This window comes from Lethenteron reissneri, chromosome 20 (genome assembly GCF_015708825.2).
Source record: "Lethenteron reissneri isolate LAM-NWPU_2019-01 chromosome 20, ASM1570882v1, whole genome shotgun sequence".
Classification (NCBI taxonomy): domain Eukaryota; kingdom Metazoa; phylum Chordata; class Hyperoartia; order Petromyzontiformes; family Petromyzontidae; genus Lethenteron; species Lethenteron reissneri.
In genome coordinates, this window is record NC_083798.1 from 15281161 (window position 1) to 15300154 (window position 18994).

At 43.7% G+C, this 18994-nt stretch overlaps 1 long non-coding RNA gene across 1 annotated transcript; it reads right to left on the reverse strand.

Moving 5' to 3' along the window:
* Positions 1–361: 361 nt before the first annotated feature.
* LOC133344846 (uncharacterized) lies at positions 362–18500 on the reverse strand. The gene is made up of 3 exons (XR_009755380.1): positions 18380–18500; positions 7331–7433; positions 362–856 (listed from the first exon to the last, which is right to left on the reverse strand). It is a non-coding gene; the product is annotated as an uncharacterized LOC133344846 (long non-coding RNA).
* Between the last annotated feature and the right edge of the window lie 494 nt (positions 18501–18994).

Consider the following 18994-nt stretch of genomic DNA (forward strand, 5'->3'; position numbering starts at 1 on the left):
GACTTGTATTATTCCGGCGGCTCTTAAGTTACTTAGGGGCCCAAAGCTTTTGCATAGTTTGCTGATGCGTCACACCGCCGCTGGGTATACTGTAGTTTCCTGCACGCAATTGAGTGAACATGAAGAGATGGAGGAGTGTGCTGTTTGGGACTTGCGTCTTTAGACCCAAGTGTTTTGGTTTTTATAATTTGCTGAGCACGTACTTAAAACACACAAGCAGCCAGTTACAGAGCACTATTGAAGTTCTAATAGATGAGAGTTGATGTTTCTTCAATTGAGCGATGTTATAAGAACTTGGGGGGGGGGGGGGGGGGGGGGACGATGGGAAGGAAATCCAAAATAGATCCGTGTGTGGAAATATGCAAAAAGAGAAGTATTTTGACCTCCAGTATGCATGGTAGTTGAACACGATATGGATGGGAGGACAGTGTTTCGTTAAGTCCTCAAAATTGTTGTAGACATTACATGTCGGAGGACTTCAGCTCAGTCCCATAATAGTTGGAGCTCTGCATTCTTGGAAAATTACCATGTGCATCTATACATTCTACATTCATATTGATTTTAGACAGGTCTGGGTCGGTACACTGAATCCAGCATTTCCTCGCTGTGGCTATGCCTTTATATTCTTTGGTTCTTTCGGTAAAGTCACGTATAAAGATAAAATAATAAATTAAATAATAGCATACTACGACGTTTCCATTGCAACACAAGCAATCGTCATCAGGTATAAAAGAAATAGCAACAAAAATCTAACCAGAAAACTATAGACAGACATAAGCAGACAGACATGATAAAGATACACACAGAGAGAGAACACGTATCGGCACAAAGAGAGAGGTCGTCTCTGTGACGGGGCCTTAAATATAGAGAGGGGGTGGGGGCGGAGAGAGGGAGGGGGCAGAGAAAAAATAGCATGTCAATGAATGGACAACGACAAGTATTTTAAAATCAGTTCCAAACTGATTTTTTTTTCAACTCAAAAATTGTCTGGGAGCCATATGCCGTCACTGGAAGATCCATATATGGCTCGCGAGCCATAGGTTCCCGACCGCTGCCTTATATGTTAGTTGCAGTCGACCTCGACTTGGTTATGCAGGTTAATATCAGAGTTAGCACCTAAGTCACAGACGTATATAACACATTCCTGCGAAGGGAGCTGGTAGGAACATTGGGTTGCTCGGTCAATCGCCAGGTTTAACGGCGGCGTGGTGTATTACGCAGTATGCCCGACTGAGGGCGGGCACAAGCCGGCGTGAGTAGGTTAAACGTTGAGTTTTATAAGGGCACCACGGGGTGACCAGTCCCCCTCCACCCAGCCCCACCCCTCCCACCCCCCCATCCAGCCCCACCCACCCTCCCCACCCAGCCCCTCCCCACCCTAGCCCCTCCCCACCCTCCCCTCCCCACCCAGCCCCACCCCTCACCCAGCCCCACCCTCCACACCCAACCCCTCCCCACCCAGCCCCTACCTGCACGACGGGCGGACACAATAATCCCCTGTGGGCTGGTGGAACCAGTGGGTTCCTACCAGTATCATGCCTCCTGTGGTGGTTGAGTGGAGAGCGTGTGACATTACAAAGCACCCTAGGTTCGAATCTAACTATTTAAACATTATTTTAGCTTTTTTACTTTAATATATTTTACATAGCTCACACGCTCACACACACTCCCCACTCAACCGTCGGAGGCTCGGCTTTTATTTGCTGTAGCCTTGGAATATATGACTCGAGACTCAGGTGCTTCTGGATTGACTTAACCAGGACTCGAACTCAAGTCTCAGTCATACAGGCGACAGATCTGTAAACACAACCCCGAGCCTTTCGTGCGAGAGTGGGAAGTGAGTGGGCCCGAGAGCGTAAAAGCCAAGGGTTTAAATCCGAGATATTTTAAGACCAATTTTACATTCATTCAAATAAATAATAAATAGAGCACCATATATATAGTTTTACACCTGTTAATTATTGAGGGCGAGGAGGGATCAAGACAATCTTAATTTTGTTCCATTTGTACAGTAATATATTCAAAAAAATTCCCACCAGGGGGCGATGTTGCCTTCCATAGCCATTTCTCATGCTCACAAGTGGGGCATACATTGGTCTAATGCTAAACACACGGATGGTAAACCGCAAAAACTGGTTATAACCCCCCCCCCCCCCCCGCCAAAACCACGCCAGGCTTTAAAAAGCGCTAAAATTATAATCTTGCCACTAGGGGGCGCTGTTATAGCAAAACACGTACACACCGCTTTTCTCACGCTGTTTCATGAGTGTACAGGGAAAAGCAACTTAATTATGAAGCTCTCACTGACAAAAAGCCTCTAACATCCAAAAGTCATGGAAATTATTGTTAGCATCAATGTAACACGAAAATATGGGTTTAAAAATGCTAACAGACAAAGCGGGCATTTGAAACGTATTTTCCCCAACAGAAATGTTACCCAATAATGCATTTTTACAAACACCACGTGAAAGTCGTACTGTCGTTAAATTGTGTTTTTAATATGGTCATGTGATTCAGGTCTGTCTTGCAGTCCCATTGGGATGTCACCTGATTGATATGAAAGTTCTGTCGATCTTTAATTAGGCTTACAGAGCTCTTGTTTTTCGCAAAAACACAATGGCCAGGGTCAACGGCGGCGTGGTGTATTCCGAAAATATGCCCAACTGTGAGGGCGGGCACAAGCCGGCGTGAGTAGGTTAAACGTTGAGTTTTATAAGGGCACCACGGGGTGACCAGCCCCTCCCCACCCAGCCCCACCCCTCCCCCCCAGCCCCACCCCTCCCCCCAGCCCTTCCCCACCCATCCCCACCCCCCACCCAGCCCCTCCCCACCCTCCCCACCCAGCCCCTCCCCACCCAGCCCCTCCCTATACGACGGACGGACACAATAATCCCCTGTGGGCTGGTGTAACCAGGAGGTTCCTACCAGTAAAATGTTAATCTATCGCAGCACAAATACTCGCTATGATAACCCCCCACCCCCACTATCATTCTCCTCTGTGGAGTGGAAGAAGGCAGCCTTCACGCAGCCCACTTTGTTAAGTGAGAAATCACGACGACCGAACATCGAACATCGATCTCCCCCAACACAAACCGCGGCTCCTCATCAGGGCCAAACAACAACGCGCATGATCGGCACCACTGGGACAAGGATCCTCCGACTGAACGCCGCTTCCTGGCGTGGGTGTCTGGCTTGACCACCTGAATGTGAGATTGTCGTAGTTGTCGCTCTGCGTCAGCCACACGAAAGAAGAAGAGATTCTCCTCCATCACCAACACCGCCATCACCAACACCATCCCGTTCACCCCCTGCATCCCCTGGGCATCTCATCTCTCGCTCTCAACCAACACAATCGCTCTTCGCCTTCACTCTTTCTCATCTCTCACCTCCTTCCCCCCACCATCACTACCCGAGACCGCCCCCTCCCCTCCATACATCCACCCATTCACACCCACCCGTTCACACCCACCTCTCTTGATTCGTTTACTTTCATTGTACAGGTAGTCCCCGAGTTACGATGCTCCGACTTACGATATTTCGATCTTACGATGGCGATACGACAAAAGTGTAAAATATTTAATATTTCGCACGGCAGGCAAACGCCTACATAATTACATACAGTATATAGTTTATACAGTACGGTATTGTAAATTGCTCTGTTTTGTTAAATTATCACCATTCTTTAAGACTCCTGGGTAGCCTAGGTCATTTTCGACTTACGATATTTTTGACTTACGATGGGGTCGTCGTAACGCATCTCCACCGTAAGAAGAGGACTACCTGTACTTTGGACTATCATGTTTTTGTACTGTTTGTTGTTGCAACGTTCTTACTCCAGTATAAATAGAGATTCTAATTCTTTGCCCCATGACCTCAGCAACCACTCCCTCCTGTGTGTCTCTCTCTCTCTCGAGAGAGAGAGACACAGGCCGATGTATTATTACACGCTTTTTATTAACTCACTGTTCTCGTCGTATCCTCAAATCTTGTAACTCAAATTTAACCCACTTCCCAATGTGGTATCGACTGCAAACTTGGTATACTTATGTCATACTAATGACAATACTATATTTTATCATACAAAATAAAAAAACATATTTGAAAACATAATTTTTTACATGTTATGTTTCGGCTTGGCTCTAATTGTCCACGCTCAACTGATGTTGGCTCTAATTGACCAGGGCCCCTTACGATATGGCAAGCTTCAGGGCCACTTCCTGGAGTCGTCGAGTTCTTACATTACGAGTACGATACATTTCATTAAAGCGTGTTTTTAATTAAAATTTATTTTTACTTATTTATTGATTAAATCCCTCCCTCCGCCACTATTATATCTCTCCAACAAACCCCTCCGATTAGCACGGTGGGCTACGTACGGTGCGAAAGAAGTTCAACATGCATCCATATCATCCACAACATAACCAACGCGTTCTCGCCCCCTCGCTCGCACGTACCGCAGCGCACACGGCTCACACACAAACCCCCAAATACCACCACCACCACCACCCACACCACACACCGCACTCCCCATCAACTCGCTCTTTCCACGATCGGAAATTCCCGTTCAGCGCCCCCTAGTCACTGCTGTGGCACCAACCAGTCAATTTCTCGCATTTGTATTCCTCAACATGAACAGCCCCGCCATCACTCCCTCAACGCCCATCAACTAACAACTCTCCCCCATCACCGCTCGCCATCACTCCCCCCACTTCACATCACATCACCTCCTCCTTACTTCACCCATCATCGCCTCCCATAACTCATCTTTTCTCCCATCATCTCAGACCATCGCTCCTTCCTCTCAGCACCGATTGATGAAATTAATATGACCCTTTGAGAATGGGAATCCAGAGAATGATTCATCATATCTTGAAATGTGATCTCGTATCAAACATAATATCGTAGCAGCAACAGACAGGTGAGTGTAGCTTAGTGGCACCTTATCATGTCACTGTGTTCTCAAGCGGGACTCGTGACACCTGCCTCAGCAATTAACGTTCGATCTCTATTCATTCAAACACCAGCTGTACCCATAACCTTAACCACACCAAATACCAGCCCTACCTATAACCCCAATCACACCAAACACCAGCTATTCCCATAACCCCAACCACACCAAACACCAGCTATTCCCATAACTACACTAAACACCAGACTTACCCATAACCCCAACCACACCAAACACCAGCTATTCCCATAACCCCAACCACACCAAATACCAGCCCTACCCATAACCACACCAAACACCAGCCATACCCATAACCCCAACCACACCAAACACCAGCTATTCCCATAACCCCAACCACACCAAACACCAACCCTACCCATAACCCCAAACACACAAAACACTAGCACTACCCATAACCCCAACTACGCTAAACACCAGCCCTACACATAACCACAACCATGAGAAAAGCATTTCCATGCTACTGAAATATGACTGTATATTATTTCTGTTAGAAGTTTATTTTTCCAAATGAAAAGTTAAATACCATATAATGCTTAACAAAAGCGGTGTGGCACAGTAGTGTGTTAGTTCAGATGTTTGTAGCAGCGTTTCCATGTCCCAAGATGCTCATATGTAGGAAACGCACACATTGCCTATAGTGACTTCATTCAGGGATTCAACAATGCCCACACCTGCATACTGGATTCATCATCTGCGGTTCACAACTCCAGAAATATTTCTCCTCTTAAATAAAACAGAATTTGTTTGGCATTTTCCTCCTCATCACTGGTGTCATCTTTTATCACCCAGTAGTGTCTCCTGGCTCTGTTGTGTTAGGTTTCTGACCTGAATACACAATGTAAGCAGCCCTAGCCATGAGTTCTAAATGTCACGGCAAAGACATGAAAACGTGAACTTTACTTGAAGAATACCTATTCGGTTTCACAGCTACAACCTGCGACAGCTTAGGAACACCGTTTTTCATGTTACCCGCTGCTGTATCTATGCATAGGTTTCTCCTCGCGGTTCGAAGCCAGCAGCCACCTTCGTTAAAATACTGCAGCTGTATTAACCATAAAATACTGTGCAGCATCTGCTTCGCAATTGACGTTAAAGATTCCGTAATGTTAGTCGAAAAACAAGCGAAGCCGTGTGAGCCGACATCACGGCCGAAATTTGCCAAATTTAGAAAATGACCTACAAATTGCTCAATTGGGTAAAACTACAGAGCAAACATCACCCCACAATGCTGGCGTACACCCGTCTATGAAGCATATCACCTTCGTTATAGCGTCTGTACTACTGGAATAGCGTGAATACCATACGTGCTGAATGCATTTAATAGATGTTGTTTATTTATTATACCATTATAAAGGAGGAAAACAAATGACTCATGAGTTGGATGTAGCTCTAAAGCTATTCTTCACCTCTCAGGATAACGTACATTCTGTCTAAGCCCAAACCTCAATGGGATTATCACGTCCGCAATCCTTAACCAAGATGTATTATTATTATTGGAGTGAAACTCAAAAGAAAATCATTATCTGGGCAATCCAAAGAAAACATGATTGTTTGCCAACTCCGTTTCATTCCTTCACTCCCTGGGCTCGAATATACCGGGCCTTATAAAATATTCCATGAATACGAAAATGGTAATACGAAACCCAACACCGCTTCTTGTATACGTGTCTGCAGTAATTTGTTACAGCCGTGTTTGATAACATAGATTTTGAAGATATTACGCTATAAAACACGTACGTTGCGCACATTACCACAGCGCTAACTTTTTTTTTACGATTATGATGTTAAATAACTTTCTTTTTTCAAAACTCATCTCATTGCTATGTTCACCGAGGATTATATTCTGTGATTTATTTGGCAAGTGAATTTTTTTCATGATTTAAAACAAGGCAATGAGAATATGTTTTCACAAATCAGTCTTAAAGTAGCACTTAACAATGTGGCACCAGTTGACCAGCCCCAAATCCCACACCGGCAAACTTTAAGCCTGTCAAGGTCCACTGCAGTTCTTCTAAACTGGCTACTGAAAAAATATAGTTTTTTTTGTTTCAGTTTTTTCTTTATGAACTGTGCGTCTCACTGGACTGTCAGCTCAAACCTCAACATTGAAAGAATGTTGTTTTCTCAGCTGCAGAAAAACATTCCAGTGTGGCACATCGCCAGCAATGGAAGCAAGCGGAGAGGCTGGCAGACAGGCAGCGTGCGGGACTCCACTCGCCAAGGTCTTCCCAAACTCCGATACATATTTTCATTAAAACAAACAACACGAGGATGTTGTGATTGTGTATACTCTGGCGTGTGCCTTGAGCGAAGCTGACACATTGGACGAGTGAAGCGCATTGTCTCGTTGCAGTGCATTACCTGAGTAAATGTATACCGCAGGTGCGCTGTGCCATTGGAGAATGCAATTGGTTCCAAAGAGCTGAAGCAGCAATTTCCACCGTTTTGCACATGGACTTCACTCCTACACAGGAAGCATGAAGATCCATGAGTAATGTTTACTTAATGTACGCCGACAACTTAAACACAGCGGTAGACGATCGTTGTTATGAAACAATTCATTAAACAGTTTCAGATTTTCCGTCGATTCCTGCTGAACGAGGCACTCACCACAATGCGTCAGTTCTGTGTGTGTGGGGGGGGGGGGGGTTGACCATATTTGACCAATCTGCTGAGTATTGGTTTGTGAAAGGGGGCCGGGACCAGTTCAGATCTGAGTCACCAGTGACGTTATCCGTGGAAGGGAATAGACCTCGGGTTGCTGGGTTTATAGTGCAGGGCAAAAAAGACAAATATTCCCCGTATAGCCTTAATAGACTTTCGGGGCAAGTGCTGTTAGCGAGCACCTATGAAGGCTGGCACGGCACACGTGGGGGTGGGTGGCCAACGCCATGCCCGGCCGCCTTTGTCTCTCCAGTGGCGATGTTTACAAACTGTAGCAGGTACTAATTTCAGGCTGAGTCAATCTAAGGGAGGCTCTAGACCGATTCAGATGATCGTCACTGGTGTTGTCACTTGTTGGCCGTTTGCCACATGGCACAGGGCACCACCCCTTGCAATGTATTATTGCCTAAGATTAAGCCGATGGGATTTTACGTGTTTTTTTAAATATTTGCAACCGACGTAATGTGAGGAGTATACACACACATATGCACACACATATTAATATAAAACATCATTAATGACTTTATGGCGGGACCCCGGGGTCCCATAAGCCCCCGGATCTCGTATAAACTGCGTTGCAACGTCATTGTATGTCTGTTGAAGGCGAACGACACGGCAATCTATTCCTCTCGACGAGCTCTGCACGATGCGCTAATCAAAGCCTCAAAGTTGTTTTTCTTCTGCGCATTCGTCCTCGCTGCTGCGCTTGGACGACACGACAACAGAATGATCCGCGCCAGGTGGGTCGCGGCGTTTATGTGCGCGGTGGGACGGAGGCGCTAAAAAATAAATTAATTCATTACTATTTTGACTTCTGTTTATTCGGGAGCCCGGGGTCCCGCCATAAGGTTAATTTTAAATAAAGATAAAAACGATTCTCATCCTCAGTGATACGCTGGTAATAATGGGCCGACATGCACCGCAGGTGAAAGGGGCCCTGCGTGGGTCTGATGTTGGCTGTTTGTCAACAATTGAATGCTGTGCGAGACAATTCGTGGAGGACGATTTGTGTGCCTGCGTGTGTACGTACGCGTGTATATGTAGGTGCCAAAAAGAAGTGTGAGTGCAAGAATGCGTTTGTCCTTTTGTACAATTGCAGTGTGTGCAATTGTGCGGGTTGGAATGTTTATTACTGGCTAAATGATGTCACCAAAGACATCGGCCATGGTTCCATTTTTAAGCGATTTTTTTTAAGCGACAAACCCCGCTGTACAAATATGTATCGCAAAATATTGTATTATGTGCTCTCATGAATCCAACCGTTTTTATTTCAACATTTATAAGGTTATTCGTCAAAAGTTATAATTCCCAGCAAACTGACACACATGCCGACCATTTAAGCCTTTAACACAGCATGGGTCTTTCATATCATGTTTACTCAAGAGGCACGTCTCTTCAAAACATATTCGGCACATCATTAATCACAAATAGATCAAACATGTGAGCGAGTGAAAAGAGACAAGCTTTTTAAACAAAACCCCCCCAAAAAATGGATTGCACTGTAATTGCCCTCCTTTTGTAAAAGATTGCCGCCGAGTTTTGCGGGAGGCTTACGGCTTGGCCCCGGGCTACCGTCGCTCCGCCACACGTGCCATCGCAAGCAGGATGAGGGTATCATCGCTTAATCCCGCGCGTCTGGCTGGGCTAGAAGACAGATTAGCGACCTTGGCCACATGAGTGAAGCATAATGCACCGCTCCAGCCCAGGCCTGTCCGACAGAGACCCGAGTCACCAGGCAAAAAAAAACCCTAAATACTTTGGTTCTTTTTGCAGATGAAACAATGCGCATGCTTTGCTCGGGGGTCAACTTTCTGCGGTGATACATGGTACGTACAGCTCCCGGCGTTCATGCAAAATGAGCGCTTGCTTTAATATGATTTCAGAAACTACTTCATAGGTTTTTACAGTTGTGCTGCGGAGCCATCCGAAGTGTGTGTCGGGTTGTAGCGTTTGCTGTTGGGCACGATGACCCATGTTTCACTCCATGTGCTGGGACCTGCTTTGGGAGATTTATTATAAAACACAGTGGAGAGCTACGATTTGCAGACAATACACTTACTGTCACATTGCAGATTACCCCTCCCATCGGTGTACGCAAAATATGCAGCATTAAAATTCTGCAATAATTTTTGTTATTAGAGAATGATGCAATGCACTACAATTAAATGCAGTGCGCGTTTTGGTTGCGCTTATGCGGCATAGCGGTTGAGCGCTTGTTAGGAGCGTGGATTTGAAATGTCACAGTGAATGGCATCTTGTGAAGATCATTATTTTATCCCGGATTTAAACCTTGGTGATGGGGGTGGGAGGGTGTGGTTTGATACAGTGGTAGGATGCAAGAATTGAAGAAGATTAAAAGCAATCACATTCATGCGTTTAGTTATTTTTACCACGTTGCTTTCCGATGCGTTTTCTGCTTGTACCGCGTGTCGTTCCGCACAGTGTCCAACGTTTTCGTCTTCAGCACAATCGCAAATGCCAATGCACCAGTTCCTTGCACATGCTCCCGAGATTAACTATTCATTCTATGCATAATAGCGAAACAACAGAACACGTGCAATGTTTAATGTTCTGGAGGCTCGACGTAAAGCCAGAGGGAGTCAAAACCACCCCAAGCGGGATGGAAGGGGGTGGGATGAACTCATGGGCAAGGGACAGTTCTTGAATCACTGTGCCCGAATGGGGACACTATTACATCACCAAGCTTTTCTATGCCCATCTAGGACTGTGCTTCCTATACTTTGGAAATTTTAATTACTTCAGAGCAGTAAGGATAATTACACTATGTAACAAATTTATTTATTTTGTTCCTGCCTAGTAAGTATTATTTCCTCATTGCTTATGCCTCAAAATGGCTATTATTCCCCACAAACTTTGCTTTTGTGAACAGGACAGTGATCTTTTGAAATTTACCTATTTTCAATGAGAAAACGGGCGAATTTGTGTCTTTTCGTTCACATAAAGTCAGAAAAAACAACATATGAATCAAAATTAACATGTTATTATACTAAAATAATACAAAAATTACTACAACAGATTTAGACACCAAGGCGCACTACCACAGGTGGGACTGGCCACCGAGTTCTATGTGGGGAGGAACAACGTCAAGTGGGAGCCACTGGTGGACCCCTGAAAGGTGCTTATGCCACCACTGCACATCAAATTGGGCCTTATGAAAAATTTGTCAGAGCTATAGATAAGGAGTCGGCAGCCTTCAAGTACCTTCAAGACTTCTTCCATAAGCTGTCTGAGGCAAAGGTCAAAGCCGGTGTCTTCGTCGGACCACAGATAAAGAAGATCCTGGAGTGCAATGAATTCCCCAAGAAGTTCACTCGTAAGGAGAAAGCGGCTTGGAACAGCTTTGTCGCAGTGGCTCGTGGCTTCCTGGGCAATCACAAGGTCCAAAACTATGTGGAGCTGGTTGAGACTCTGGTGAAGAACTACGGCACAATGGGCTGTAGGATGTACTTCAAAGTCCATATCCTTGATGCTCATCTTGATAAATTCAAGGAAAACGTGGGAGCGTACTCGGAGGAGCAAGGCGAGCGCTTCCACCAGGATATATTTGACTTTGAACGCTGCTACCAAGGACAGTACAATGAAAACATGATGGGAGACTACATTTGGAGACTGATTCGTGAAAGTGATTTACAGTATAATCGTAAATCTCGAAAAACTACTCACTTCTAAATCTTTTGTAGTATTTTTTGCATTACTTTCATATAAATACATGTTAATTTTGATTCATGTTTTTTTTTTCTGACTTTATGTGAACTAAAAGACACAAGGTCACCCGTTTTCTCATTGAAAATAGGTAAATTTCAAAATATCACTATCCTGGTCACAAAAGCAGAGTTTGTGGGGAATAATCGCCATTTTCTATACTTTATAGGCATAAGCAATTACGAAATAACACTTATTACCCAAGAACAAAAATTGTGTTACATAGTGTTATCAAGGGTATGTCAGGTCTGCCAAGAGACTTGTAGCTGTTAAAAGGCAGAGGTGGTTTCAGATACGGGAAATTCCAGAGAGAATATTAATGGATTAATCATGTGAGATTTTCCCATGACAATCAACATTTGCATCAAAACCAAGGATGGGGAAAAGGCTTCACAAAGAAGCACATCACGAGTTAGCATTAAGTGGTGGAAAGATTAATTGATTTATCGATTAATATCTATTCTTAGAATAGTGATGTTTAGATTTATATAGTTTCGTTCATGAAAATTACATCTCACATTCACTGACGAACCACAGACAAACTGGAAGGTAGCAGCCAGGCGGTGATCTTGTGCCACCAATGATTGTCCATGCTCTGCAGTCCTCTAAATATACAGATGTTTTCAGCAAACTAATGAGTGTTCATACATGTTCATGATATATACATCATATTGCGTGTGTAAGAATCGATGCTTTTCGATTCGTATGTTGTAAAAAATAATGATCTCTTGAATAAAATCGTCACACTGAATCATGATAAATTATCGATATTGCCTGATGGGATATGGGAGGGATGAATTATTGAACGCCTAGAGAGAATTATAGAATGTGTACATGTTAGTAGTGCACTGAATATAAGATATTTTTCCACATACGCATATCATGTTCAAATTTTACTTTGCTATAAAAAGAAGAGAATAAGGATTCCATATTAGGATTATTTCCATGTTTCGTAATCCAATATTCCAAGTAAAATGGAGTGAGGAACAATGGCTTTCCACAAATCGATTTGGTTTAATATATTGCAAACATACAGATAATTCCAATCAAGACTTTGCAAATGTACAATCATTTTGTTAATCCACTGCTGTATGAAGGCGTCCACGCAGAGTGTGAGTTGTGTGTGTGCTGTCCACAACGGAGCCTACCAGCCTCTAACAACCTGTTGCTGTGTGGGGTGGTCACCCATCCAATAACTACCCAGGGTCATACCTGCTTAGCTTCCGAGATTTGACAAAATAAAGTGCATTCCAGCTGGTTTGGTCATAACTTTGCAAAGTCATGGATGTGGTAATCCTACTTAGGAGTCAAAACATACCATATCTCAACCTGTTTAGAAAAAAAAAACATTATAGAACATTCCTATTTTCTTTTAAATATGCTCACATAACTTTTCAATTGTACGTGACCCACAACAATGCCATTGTCATACCAGCTACTAGTGACCGCTCCACCGTGAATCATATTAAAGATCACTCGCATTGAAACTTGAACGAAATGTGAACACCCTGAGTCACCAGTCCGGAGATGAATGGATTATATGGCATAATTACATGCCATCATGTCTCCCTCTCCCAGAGCCATTCTCTAAGCCTTTAATCGCACGCAGCAGAGGGAATGTATTTGAAAAGCCCACGCATATCTGAGCCGGCGTCAAAACCCCATCCACCTCCTCATCGCGTACGCGAAACGGGCCACACGCTTGTCAGTGGAGCGTCCATAGATTGCCAAGTAGGGGCGTCGTGGTCCATATTTGTTTTTGGGTTAGGCCACTGAGTAGTTTTCATCATCCACCACCTGACAAGATTGTCTCGTTGACACAGATAACATTTCTAAGCGCAAGTGTGTTGATCAAATTTTGGCCAATAATCTTAATCTCTATTTATCTTGGAGAAATCCGATGAGCTATGAAGCTCTTTTTCACAGATAGCCACTAGGGGCGGGTCAATAAAGCTCCTCGTCGGAGGCTTGAGTTTTCATGACTGGATTTAACGTCAACATACGATGACGTTTTGCTCAAACTGCTCTGTGCTTTATCGCGTAATGCACTCAGAAATCGAGTAGCTGCTGCAGTAAGCATGACAATCTTGACGGGTCGATCATTGTAGTGGCTATGAATACCTATGTTTTAGGAACATCATGTGGGGGCAGGTCACCTCCTTGTTTGGTGGTGGTGGTGGGGTAGAGGTAGATATATTGCCACTGTGGACTTATGGACACATACGAGTCACTGGATGGTTTTGGGTGCGTTACCATGATCGCCATGAACTTTATTTAAAAATTAAAATTATTAACCAAATAATAGCCCATTGGGTCAAAGGTATATTATGCAAAGGGTTACCTGAAAAGCAAACACTGTATCACGAAAAAAATACATAACCCTGAAAATAAGATGATAAAAATATGATTTAAGCAAAACAATAAACATTAACTCGAGAATATAATAACGATTTTTTTAATGCAGCACTGCAATGACTTGCTCGTGTCAGTGGCAGAAGAGCCTCCAGTAGTGGAAGCCCCAGAGCCCCTCTAGATAGGCAGACGTCTTAGTAGAGATGGGAAACCCCACACTCTATCCCACCACATGTTCCCTGTTGATCGGCTAACTGTAGTGTGTCCATTTATTCTTCTGGTTAGACAGAGGCCTGGGGATGTAAGAAACGTGTCCAGTGTTTCGACTGAAGCACAGGCGCGAGAGTCAACCGGCTACCTCTGAATTACAAGTCTAGTGCGCTAAATACTAAACCACGGCAACATTCCCATACATTCGTAAAATGCACTTTATTTATCCAGAAAAGTCACGCTGATAATTGAGTGTTTTTTTCACGAGGGTCCTGCATCGATATGTTTGTTCAATTTCATAATTAATGAGTGGCGTCACGTTGGAGGTCACTGGCGTACCCAGATAATACCCAAGCATACGAGGAGGTAACTCTGAATGCTTCTCACAGACAGATTTGTAATGCATGGCTTTACTGGCATCTCCTGGTCACCTCACAGTCCAATACATAATGATATGGGCAAGAACAAAGCTACAAAAAAACAAAACCTTACAGCTGCAAGAATAACGTGCTGCCCATACTTAAGTGCAGTACTAAATCATGGAATTTCAATAAGTCAACCGAGCATAAACAAAATAGCTCTGTCAACAAATGTGCCAAAAACAATCCTACAACTTCAATGATTGGATTTTACGACAACTGCAGATATCCTCTTCAGAGCTTATCTCATTCCAGCATCGGGATTATTGGAGAGTGAATGTGCTCCGCATTCCCAACCAAGACTACCAAAACAGGCCTTTTATTGCCAACCACAAAACACGAGTTAAAAATGCAGCCAGGGGGTTCGCGATGCCATTCATAACGGCACATGTTACAAATCTCAACATAACCATCAACAAGTTTGCAGAACAAGCAAGGGGCCAACGCTAATTGGCGTTGTCGGTCTTCTGACTTATGCAACCGCTTATACGGCATTACAATAAACTAACCAACTATACCAGGGAAGTGCAACCAAGGCTTCATCTCAGCCAAGAGTGTGTCCGGACAAACGACCTGGAAAATAGTTCCAGGTCGTTTATCATATCCCTCATCACGGTTGTGGCTACTCGTCACATATCAACCCCAGTCGACCAGAGATACTGGAAATATGCAATTTAAAGATTTCGTGACTGCATTGATTCATCTTCTTGATTCTTTAAAGTCACGTAGAAGGGAAGTAATAAAATAATAAAAATAAAACATAATAAAATAATTCTCACGACGTTTCGGCCACAACGCAAGCAGCCGTCCTCAGGTGAAGACCAGGTCTACGTGACTTTACCGAAAGAACCAAGAAGATGGAAATATGCAGTTAAAAGACGAGGCCCTGTGTTTAACATACATGCCGTGGCGTGGTTTTCATGGCCCGCGAGCCACCGGGTGTACACAGACACATGGCGGCGAACAGGCGACCACGACAATGTGACGGCTCACGGAGATGGCCAGGAGATTCCGAATGTGTCCCGCCATCGAGAAAGGTTAAACAACCCCCTGAACTCGACATTTCACACACAATAGAAAGAGGAAAGTTCAATGCCGTGGGTGCAGACGGACAGGCGTGGCAAGGACACTGCAGCTCAATGGGGCACCGAGTGTGCGTGGTGCCAGGCACACCCCATGCTACAACGCACCGTTTCACACGGTGCATGGGAGGGAAATCTCGTGGAGACATCCGGGCTGGCTGGAGATGAGCAGATATCGTGTGGAGTTGAGCGGGCAGACTGTGGTGGTGGATTGAAAGATATGCCAAGATAAAGAGACCACCCCTGAAGACCCCTCCATAAAGCAAAACACAGTTGCGTGTGGCGTCTGAGGAAGGGCTGAACAACTTGGAGACAAGCGATTGCTCAGTCTCACCCATCGAACAGATGGCTGCCTCGCGGGAATGTTTTGGGCTGGATTGGTGACATCGTGTTTATTGTGCCGCTACCGAGGCGGCACTTGGAAGTCGATTGTTCTAATCCCCCTCAGTCACCACTGTGGGCCACGTGCTCCATGGCTACTGCTTGGTGGCTGAGCGGCAGCGCAATTTCCGCGTGTTGCAGAAGTCTTTGCAGTTCAAGGCCAGCAGCTCCGGGTGTTGCAAAATTGCTGCATCACAGCGGATCTCAACGATCTCGTGACATTAGTAAAAATAAGACCAGGCCATTATGTGCCAACGTTACGGTCCAAACTGTCTCAAATTACCCACAAACGTGTGTTTTTTTTTTAATCGGGAAAATGACATTGCTACATCATCCCCTTCCAGCACCAATACCAATTTCAAAATAGTTATACGTACATCTTGGAATAGCTGCCACTGGGTTCCCTTGGATTGCCTGCCACAGGGCATTGGAAGGTTTGAGATGAGACGCGATCTGATGGAAGTCCTTTTGAGCTGTGGAGGCATTTAAGTGCCTTATAAATGCACATTTACATCCTTGAAGACCCTGCGATATCATTCACAATAGAAGCCAATGTTGTCAATTTAATGTAAAAATTTGCAAATTATCCACAAGTAAAGAAAACACTCCCAGGTATCTGTGGCATATGACTTCATGACAATGGCCTCTTAATAATAAATAGATGGCCAATGATCTCTGGCTCCTATTTCTTGAAACGTTTGAATTGCTTTTTCAAATCCTACATATACTTGCAGCTAATGGTTATTAATGCATGAATAATGGTTGGGTAGATTTATTTATACTGCTCTCTCAAGCAGTAATGACTCTTTTTTTTACATTCCAGAACGCCATTTGTAAGTTTCGGCATCGGCTCCCACAGACCTTTTGTACAACGAGGACACCTGGTGCTGTTGCTTCGTGAATGTCTAATACGCATTTGGTGACGATTAAGAAACAAATGTTTGAGAAAAAGAATAAAGTTTGAGCCGACATCAGAGAAAACAAATCAGATCACTGCACAAAAAATGTGCACATTAAATAGGTGTCAACAAAATTCATGCTCAACGTCCTTTGATCAGCACGGCTTAAAAATCCCATCCCGCTTTTCAAATACGAACTGGGGGTGCTTCAAACATGACCAGAATATCAAAGGCAAGATGCATGAAGTTTGCAGCCATTTCAAGTAGATGAGCTGTGATTAAAGCGAAACAGTCCTTGCGAATGGACATCATTAAGAGCCTGGCCATGTTCTGTGGTGGAAGCGTCGGATTGAAAAATGTTAACTTTTGATGTTGTTTTGGGAAGGGGTGGGGGGGGGGAGAGACATTGTCGGCATCAAATTAGCTTATTAAACGTTTGTATGCTCTGTAAAGACGTGATTATCTGAAAGCTAGTGCTACAACCCACACAAATGTCACCCTATACTGTAAATGATTAAAGATTTCATGTGCACAACATTGTTTTTTTATTTTGAACAATAGGATATTGTACAACAAATGTGTAATGACAATATATATATTTTTTACTGCCTAATAATACCTTCATGCGATTTTTACATATTATTCAGAGCAAGGGTAGTAATAATGCTGCCCAGGGCATTAGTTTACACACTGAACTTGGGGAATTTCATGAAGGGTGGCGAGAGAGGGGCAAACATCAACTCTGAAAAGCAACGACCCTAACCGCGCTACTACACTTGCAGGGGGATTTCAATCACCAGCAAAGCCACTGGCCACATAACAGCCCCTTGGCGATGGAGGCAATTGAAACAAAACGCTCAACACATTTTTATTAATACTGTCTTCATAAAGGAAAATACACATGCTACGCTGCTGCTTCAGTCAATGGTCATACTTTATAGCAAAGGTAAATAGAGGGTAGAAAAATCGACTGACATTGTTAACACAGTTAAAACTTCCGTAACCTGGAATCCATTCTAATCTGCAAGCTTGGATTTCTGGGCTTCAAATATATATATATATGGTCAATGTATGTGGTAGTTGACGTTATTCAATTAAATCACAAGCTGAAACAGGCAATAAGCTGCCAAAAAACATATCTTCACGACAAAAAAACCTCCAATCAATGAGAATATCGTGCAAGGCTGGCAATTCCACAGTTCCTCCAATCAGTTTAACAAAAATATTCTTGCTATATTGAAACCATGAACCTGTTTCGCACAATACACTCATGTGACCTGTCATAGAATTGGCTGCTACTGATCTGGCTAAGGAGGTGTCAAAGTAGTTTTGCGTTTGTGTCCTTGTTAAAGCCTCTTTATCCAGTTTAACACATGGGCTTTCACAATCAATATCCATAATACAGGTTTTTTTGGGTTAAATCGCGTAAATATATAAATTTATCGTTAAACCCACCACCACCCGACACAGCCAATTAGTAAGGTTTGTCACGTAAACAGAACATGCCAATTCATTACTAGTACAGCACACCGGTGTGTTGGAGAGCAAAGCCACAACATTTACAATCTGAGTATGACGTTTCTCCATTCATTTAAACTAGCTTCATCAGGCAACAGCCAGATTTGTGGAGAAATTCTCCTGTTTCGTTTATTAAATAGAGGGAAAGATGTGATGACGTACCTTTGAATTTCTGTATCTTTTGAGGAACACCAGTGAAGATAACAGCTCCATCCTCTTAATTCGGAGTTTCTCCAATTTTCTGGTTAGAAGAAAAGTATCCTCCCCACAAAGGTTAGTTAGTATAACACGTCGGCTTTCGCGACCAATATCATCCATAATACAGGTCTTTTTTGGTCCTACTTCCACAAGTAGTGACTAGTTTCATATCTGCATTTCCCATAAATATGCTAAATTACTCTTGATATGCAAATTCCTTTGTCAAGGCGCCCCCTCCCCCTCCAACCCAGCTTAAATATACGCTGCCAAGCGTGGTGGTGCCCATTCAGACGCTGTCTTTCCGACAGATCTGTTCTTCACCTGAGGACGGCTGCTTGCATTGTGGCTGAAACGTCGTGAGAATTATTTTATTATGTTTTATTTTTATTATTTTATTATTTCCCTTCTACGTGACTTTATTGAAAGAACCAAGAAGATGGTTAGATCATGTAAATATATAAATAAATATCCACCAAACAATTGTTACTGCGCTACAAAGGACAAAGTTGGAATCCTGCTATCACATTTGCGGGCACCCAAGTTCTTATCACAATGTACTTGATAGATCTTAATCGTAAA